The sequence below is a fragment of the Botryllus schlosseri genome, chromosome 16 (assembly GCF_051294905.1).
Source record: "Botryllus schlosseri isolate E-star chromosome 16, Bs_hap1, whole genome shotgun sequence".
Classification (NCBI taxonomy): domain Eukaryota; kingdom Metazoa; phylum Chordata; class Ascidiacea; order Stolidobranchia; family Styelidae; genus Botryllus; species Botryllus schlosseri.
The window spans coordinates 22,330,859-22,338,810 of NC_137251.1; positions in this window are offsets into that span (position 1 = coordinate 22,330,859).

Genomic DNA, 7,952 nt, shown 5'->3' on the forward strand with positions numbered 1-7,952 from the left:
TGAAAATGTGCTGTGGCCCACCTCTAATTGTACAGTCACGGTCCTGTTCAATGCGTGACAATCGACGGCGCCGACATGCCTATTGTTCTAACATATGCCCACTTTTATTGGTCACGTTTGAGAAATTAACAACTCGAGGCCTCAATCCGTGCAAAGCGCGACGAAAATTTCCAAGTTGAGTGAATATATTCCAACAAACCTCCAATGAAAGAATCTTGATCCCATTCCGGATCCCCGATTGTGGGTTTTGGTGCGGGATTGACGTGTCTGCTAAACCATGTGCTGCAAAGTATCAGTATTATATTATCGTCCGATGCTCCGTTCGCTTTGCGAGACAACACGGTCGAATATCCGCATACGATGTGACTGTGTGCTTGGAATTTCAGTATCATTATTGAGGGGAATAATATAACCCTTCCAGGCCAGCATCCAGACGTCATTAGTGAATGGGGTACTGCAGAGCAGTGGGAAAGATGTTCTTAATATGCATGCTGTACAATGTACATTTTATGTCACGTACCGAAGCCACTGAAGTTGCGATGTCGGGATATTCGCTCCAATTATACCATCAATTCAGGTAACACTTACATTATGTACATTGATTTCCATGTAGGCATTTTAAACACACTCCAAATATTTTTGCGCTCCACTGACTACTCAATTCATCACTACTCGTTGCGGTGATTCAGTATGCCACGGGATATCTAGAAGTGCTAGAAGTTCTAGATAGTCCTCAGTATACCTCCATCGGAGGCTACTCATCATTTGCAGTTATGGCCATTGTCAACTTCTAATAATACGACGTGCCGAAGAACAGTAAATCTGTACAACAATTACACGTCATTCCTTGTTCATTGCACACCCATCTCGACAGCATACGACAGTATGACCCTGGCGGAACACTCGATTCTTTCAGCATTGCCTTCCTGGTATGATTTTACACGCGAAACTGTTTTAGTAGCTGTTAGCAATAGGTAGCCATGGATTGTAAGCGAGAAAAGACGCCGTTTCTGCTTCCTGTTTCCGACGTGAAATTCTGACTCCATACGTATGAGTACGTCTCATCAGAATCGGGTGAAAAGATGTATCTATCCTACGTATAATTAACTAATATGAATTTATTTTTTAGCAAGTAAGAAAATAAATATTGCGAAACGAACATAATTTTAAAAATTTTCCCATTAGCTTTGTGGTCCACCTCACATGCTCTTGTGGCCCATCATTAGGCCACGGCGCGCCCTTTTACAACCCCTGTCCTATACGCTTCGTCTTTTTTTGTATGGGAAGGTGGGAGTATTTTGATTCTTATTATAGCAGGTTTATACGTATAAGTCGAATCTTTTTTGAATATCAACGATTGTACCCGAGACGCGTGGCCTGAAATAGATGAGTCACGCGCAAGAAATACGTCCGCAAACTTCATGCGCAAATGTACACATTGACATACGGATATTTCACAGATTGTGTGTGCATAACGCATGTATCATGGCACTATATGGAAAGACGACGATCCACTAATATATTTGAAACAAAAATTAGACTCGATGAATTCTATAGACAGGCAGTTGGTAGCCGAAACAATTTATTAGGCCCCGCGTATGTTGTTGCACAATAACCAATGCACATAAATACCCTCATTTGAACTGATAATGTATCATGTTATGTCACAAATGAAACTTACGTGTACACTGTACACTGTTTGTGGCAAGGCATTGAAATTTCATTCATATCAGCTTTATGATTCGTTTCAAATGAATATATGACTGCACGATAGCACAGCCGTCGGATAATACGCCTACCGAAAGTGTGAACAGCCTGGTCAGCATGCCCTACGTAATAACGATATGAATAATGCTACCGAATTGATTGATGTTTTGTCAAAAATATAATATCATTAACTGCGAAGTAGGTTATATTTGAGAACACAGAACGATGTCAGCAGAGTTCACGCCGTATCATAAACACAAAACTACTGACCAAAACAGACACTGTCCCGCCTTCAGCAGACCATGGCGCTATGATACCTTTCGTGCAGGGGCGGCCCACATTTCTAGTCCGCGGGCCGTATATAGGAAAATTAGGTACTTGGCGGGCCGGATTGCTGAATCTATCTTGTTCGCCCATTTATCCACATATACAAGGAATGAATCATATTCGTTTTCAATTAATGTAGTTTAGCGAGAGCAACGTCACGTCACCGCCATTGTTAGCCGCTAACGACGAGGACAATGTGGATTTGAGTATACAGGCGCCACCATGTGTGGTTTCCACTGATCAATCAACACACGGTGCCAGCCTAATTATGATTTCGAGACGTTTGATAACTCCTGTAGCCTACCCCAAACTTACAAAGAAATTCATGAGGGTTGAGTAGGTGACGTGATAGCGTTGTTATTCAACTGTATGGTGTAATTAATCTCGATATTGAATTCAATCGGCCTGCGTCTTATGCGAAATTTGAATAGTGTCCCGTTTTGGAGTTGCAATCCTGGCATACGCGGTATCTTACAAAAACCTAGAGGTGTGCCGACATACATCACGGCAGTTACGGGATCTAAAATAAAAAATATCGGCCTGGTCCCAATGACCACTGTAGTCAACAAACACCATGATTACCACAGACGACATTAGGGTTGAGTACATCGTAAATGCCGATAATGTATGCCTTCTCGCTGCGACGAACTTATGCGTAAGCGCCACTCTCGCACCCTGCGCATACACGTATCTATAACAACATTCAGCCACTCAGCTCGGACCTGGTATGCAAGTTGTGGGGAATCTCGGGCGCCTAAGGCTGAGGGCCACTATCATATATGACGAAAAACAGTCCGCGGGCCGAACAAAATCCTTTCGCGGGCTGGATCCGGCCCGCGGGCCATATGTTCCCCGCCCCAGTTCCTGTGAATGACTGTTTCATTGTTGTAAACCGCTAGAGGGCACTAGCTGCGTTACTATGATACCAAACACGCCTTGATTGAGCGTATAGCTGTAACTTAATCGCGATTTTAGCACATCGATGTATATTCGATGAAAAGAGTCGACTTTAAATGGGGTAACTAGTACATCCGTAATATGAATTCCGAATTGAGCAACCGTGAAACATTGACTATTCAGTCACGGAGATTGGTACAGCACGATCAAAATATCGTTCCGCTACCTGCCCGCGCTCACCGCCAGCTACAACATTTCGTAATTATTCTCATTAGGAATAAGTAATTGAATACAATATTCTGCACTAGGATGAGTAGGTAGCCTGAAAATGTTCGGCACCGCATTCATACTGATAAATTTCACGGTCCTTCGTCACTGGTACCCACGCCTCGTAAGACGTAAACAGGTCAAGCTCATAGTAACTGAGAGGAGCCGAGTCCGCGATATCGACTGTTGGTGTTGCGTCATCAGTAATCAGCGGGAATCGTATCACAGTTGAACTGTTAGGCGTTGCGACGCACTGTATGTATGAATACTGTGAGCGGTGCGTTCGACATCACGTTTTTGGTGGCGAGTTTGATAGCCTTAGTCGGGCGTGCCTATGAACGATAAAGGTTTCGAACCGTAGTTAGGACGGCGGCAGCGTATTGTTTCCAGTGTAGCGGTAACAAAAAGTGATAAGGAAGGCGTTGGGGTCCGCAGGGCGGCGCAATCCAGGTGACAGTGCGACGGCAAACGACAGTTGGGAGACGCTTTACAGGCTTTGCGTATTGATCGTGTGATAGCACGATAGGTCGAATGGAATATTGTACGATGGTGCACACCAGAGACTTGCATGGTCTTCACGCCATTAGAAGCATATTGGAAAATTGTTGATTAAACTTTATGTGTCTAAAACGGTACGCGCGCGTTACTGTATGATCAATGCGTGAATGATGGGACGAATTGGTAATTTATATTGCCAATCGCTACACGCATTCATCGTTATAACTTTCTGTAATTCCTCTGCCTTCTTAACGGGAGCTGCCAGCAATGCTGCGCGAGCTACGGTCTGAAGACGCATGTGGCGGTTGGAAAATGAGAAGATTCAAAAATATTCGAGTGGGGCCTTTGAAGCAGGCACTTGGTTGCACGTCGTGCTATCCAAAATAGTCAGAGCTAAATACTCAAATATATAACAAAAAAACACAGACGTGTAAATTTGAAATAAATACGGGAGTAGGAAGGGGCGTTGCATAACTAGCAAGTGCGACCGGTCAGAAAAAGAACAACAAAATGTAGGGGGTGACATCTGCGAGGCGTTTCTGGGGTTGTCGAGGTTGCCGATCACGAATATCGAATCATTTTCGACATATTGGCTATTGTTCAGCATGCATGTACGCAACTCTATATAAGACCAAAATCATTTCAGTTACCTTCGAATACTTCACTTGATGGTACGAAAACAGTACTGTCTTTGATAATCGGATACTGCACGTAAATATATAAGTTACTACGAAGCACCCTCGTGTCGTTTTCACTTATTCTATTAATGCTAAGATGGACCGGTGTGAAAGAAAAAGCAGATGGTCATACCTCAACCTGTACTTGTACGCAACGGAAACACATATTATCGTATATTATTAGTCATCGTACCAACATTTTGGAACACTATAAAGCTATGTCATTCCTTCATGAAACGCTTAAATACGATATTCATATGCGCCTCGTGTCTTTCGATTTGGTATAGGTGAAGTGTATTTCGAATCACAAAACTGTGTATCAGTGAGATATCCTTATGAAAAGCCTAGTGTAAATGTGGAATCTTATATCGATATCGCAGCTTTCAACGGAAGTAATCGTAATATATAGTAAATCAAAATCCTTGAATCTCGACACAGCACCCCATAACGGCATCAGTTGAAGGAATACATACAGTTGGTATAACATGTTATGACAGGGACGGACGACTTCTCCGGTCGGTAGGCAGGATCTAGAACAATGAAGCACTGGTTGTATCCGATTACTGAAGATTGACATTGTAAAGCATAGCTTTATCGTGTGTTTTTCCACATATACAAGTATTCTACAGTATTGATCTAACCTTCGATCGTTGAGCATTTAGTATACAGATATTGTTTATTCAGTTATTTGGAGCGGCTACTAAAGTCAATCATAGAGATATGGTAATCCAACTTTGTCAACTACTTTTTTGACATCTGGGTACATGTCTTATGCTGAGGCCTTTGCGAGTAACTACATGTGAATCTCGTTTTTATTAGAACGCGCCCTGACCAGTTTATGTTGGGATGAAGTCAGTACCTACAAGTCACTAGCTATCTCGAGCCATTACAAATTGTCACTCGAGTTGGGTCACGTCAAGTCATTTGATTTGTTACGGTTACTCTGGTCAGTTCACGTCATGTCTCGACTCTAGTCACTAGTCACGTCAAGTCGACCTTTCAAAATACCGTTCATGATTGAAAATCATCACATTGTGCCAACTTTTCAAATACAGATGGTCACCAATTTCTTCCGAATCGACGAACTTATATACAATTCGTGTGTTTCTTCCGAGTTTTTCCTACTATTTGTCGACTACTACGATAACTGGTACCAGAGTAATAATATTCATATTTATTTATCAAATGCCTACTTATATCACGGCCCATTCCTAGGCTTCGTGTAAGACACCGCGTACGCGAATTCGATGGCGAAAAGTAATAGAATGAAGACTTGCTTTTGATCGCAGAAAGCGTTGTATTTCACACGCATACACATAACTGCTAAAGTACCCAAAGAGAGCGGTGTAGCCTCATTCTATCAGCCAATTTCCAGGATAACACACGGAACCTCGAAAAGTTTAAAATTATGTAGTTCAATATCGTACCCACCTATTCGACAGCGGTTTACAATTATACACATATGGTGCATTAGTTTGATTTAAATTAGATACAGGGGCCTACTTGGGGTGGGCAAGGTTACGGTCACGTAAGCTGTTGTATACGCTCCGTTCACTGCGTTTGCGAGTAATTTATTCGTGACAAAACGATTGAGGTATTGCAAACGTGTAGAAGACACACCGATTCAGTTACATAAATCACCGGATGACTTAGAATTGATCATACAATGTTGCCTGTAGTCACCGATATCTGTACATTTCGCAAGCGCCGAATCAGGACATTTTCCAAGATGAGTCGAGTCACGTCCAGTCATACGAAAAAAAAACACGTGAGTCATCCCGACACTGGTTCGTAGTAGAACTGTAAGTAGGCCCTAACCGAGCGAGTAGTTCAGGTCCATGTTTATCTGGTTCGCAGTTTGGCATTCATGCTGTGACGCATATAATTTGTCAATAAATTGACAATCAACTTCCACTTTTCGAGTAAACCTCTCGGCGTGCCAAACAGAATGCCTTAGCGGGCCGAATCCGGCCTAATGGCCATATGTTGCTCGCTCCCATTCATATACAGGACTTCGGTTTCTTCGTTTTCGTGATATCCGCGAAACGCTATGACTTCAATCTATCTCAAACGCCGAAATAGATTGCTGCCGCTGTATTTTGAGTTGAAGTAGTGTTCAGTGTGTCAGAGGCTCAATTAGATTGAATTTCTACAATTTGTAGCACGACCGAACCGATTTAAGATATAGCTATGACATCGAAATGTGAGATTTGTTGCAACATAGATCCGTGAGTAACCTCCAAAACAACAACAACATCGATAAAGCTATACCATATCGAAATAGGCACTCGTCAGAGCCCCAAAATCACTCTGACTTTATCTACACGGAGATATGTACTGACCAGATGCATTTATCCGAGGGGACGTGCGTGGTTTGGATAGCGAACGCGGGAGCATTGAACACATCAGAATATCCGAGAAATCGCACCTATCTTGGCCGAACCGAACGGTCCACATCAGGCCGTACGTCGTCTGCATTGGTCAGGGGTGCGAAATTACGGCCCACGGTGCGCATGCAGCCCGCGAAACTGTTCTGCGCGATCCGAGAGAGCATGCAGCAATTTCATATGGAGTATTGATTCAATTCGCACTAAACATGTAATGTTATCGCTCAAATTCATCAAATTGCTCGTTTTTTATGTAACCACGATAATCCTAAGGTTGCGGTTCTGAAACCGGGAGTGGACTTCCACACCCCCCCCCCTTTGAGGGGTGACAGCATATGAACAGAAGCGCGAAACTGATATAAAGTAACACTTATGTTCGCGCTTACCGGGTCCCACTTCCCGTTCATACTGGTTGCTCTGTTTCAGTCAGAATTTCATGTTTCACAATTTGCCATCCACTCTCGCTACTTTCCATGCCATATAACTATGCGTTAGGTATGCCAGCATTCGTTGCGTTTTGTGAAATGACGATATAGGGAATGTGGGCTATGTTATCATCACAATGGGGTGGGTGGCGTGTCTTGAAAAGTTTGGAAGCCATTTCAGTAAGGTGACTAGTTCGTATATCATTTCGTATGTTCGCGTTATGCCGCTACAACCATATCTCAAGGCCACCGCATGTAGCAAGGTTTCAACTGCTGAACTTCACAGAAATCTTAAGCGAGATTCACGTTATTCGGACTATTTGTGTATCATTACTTACTGATCAAGCCAGTTTTAACATTTGAGTGACGTGCTTAGTGACAACGATTCGCGCGTGTGTTCGGCAGCTTCGTTATCTGTGCGCGCAGAGTTAGGGTATATATATGTTATTGACACATCTTAGAAGCGTTCTTGAATCAACTACAAATTGGTCTAGTGGTCAGTCAACTTTGACATAAAACATTTATTTTCGACAACCCCTTGGCCGATTTCCACGTTATTGTAGTTGGATCACGCGTTTATATACCCTCGTTCGGAGCAGGGAACGCAATCCATTCACGTCGCAGCGTCGGCTCGTGCCAGTACGTTGTCCTCTATCTGCTCTCGCAGTTTGTACTATTTCTATGCTGCGAAATGCTTGGCATAGAAAGACTCGTTGAACATCAACGTTTTGTAACGTGACTCTCTGTGCCAGTACAGGATACGTCCA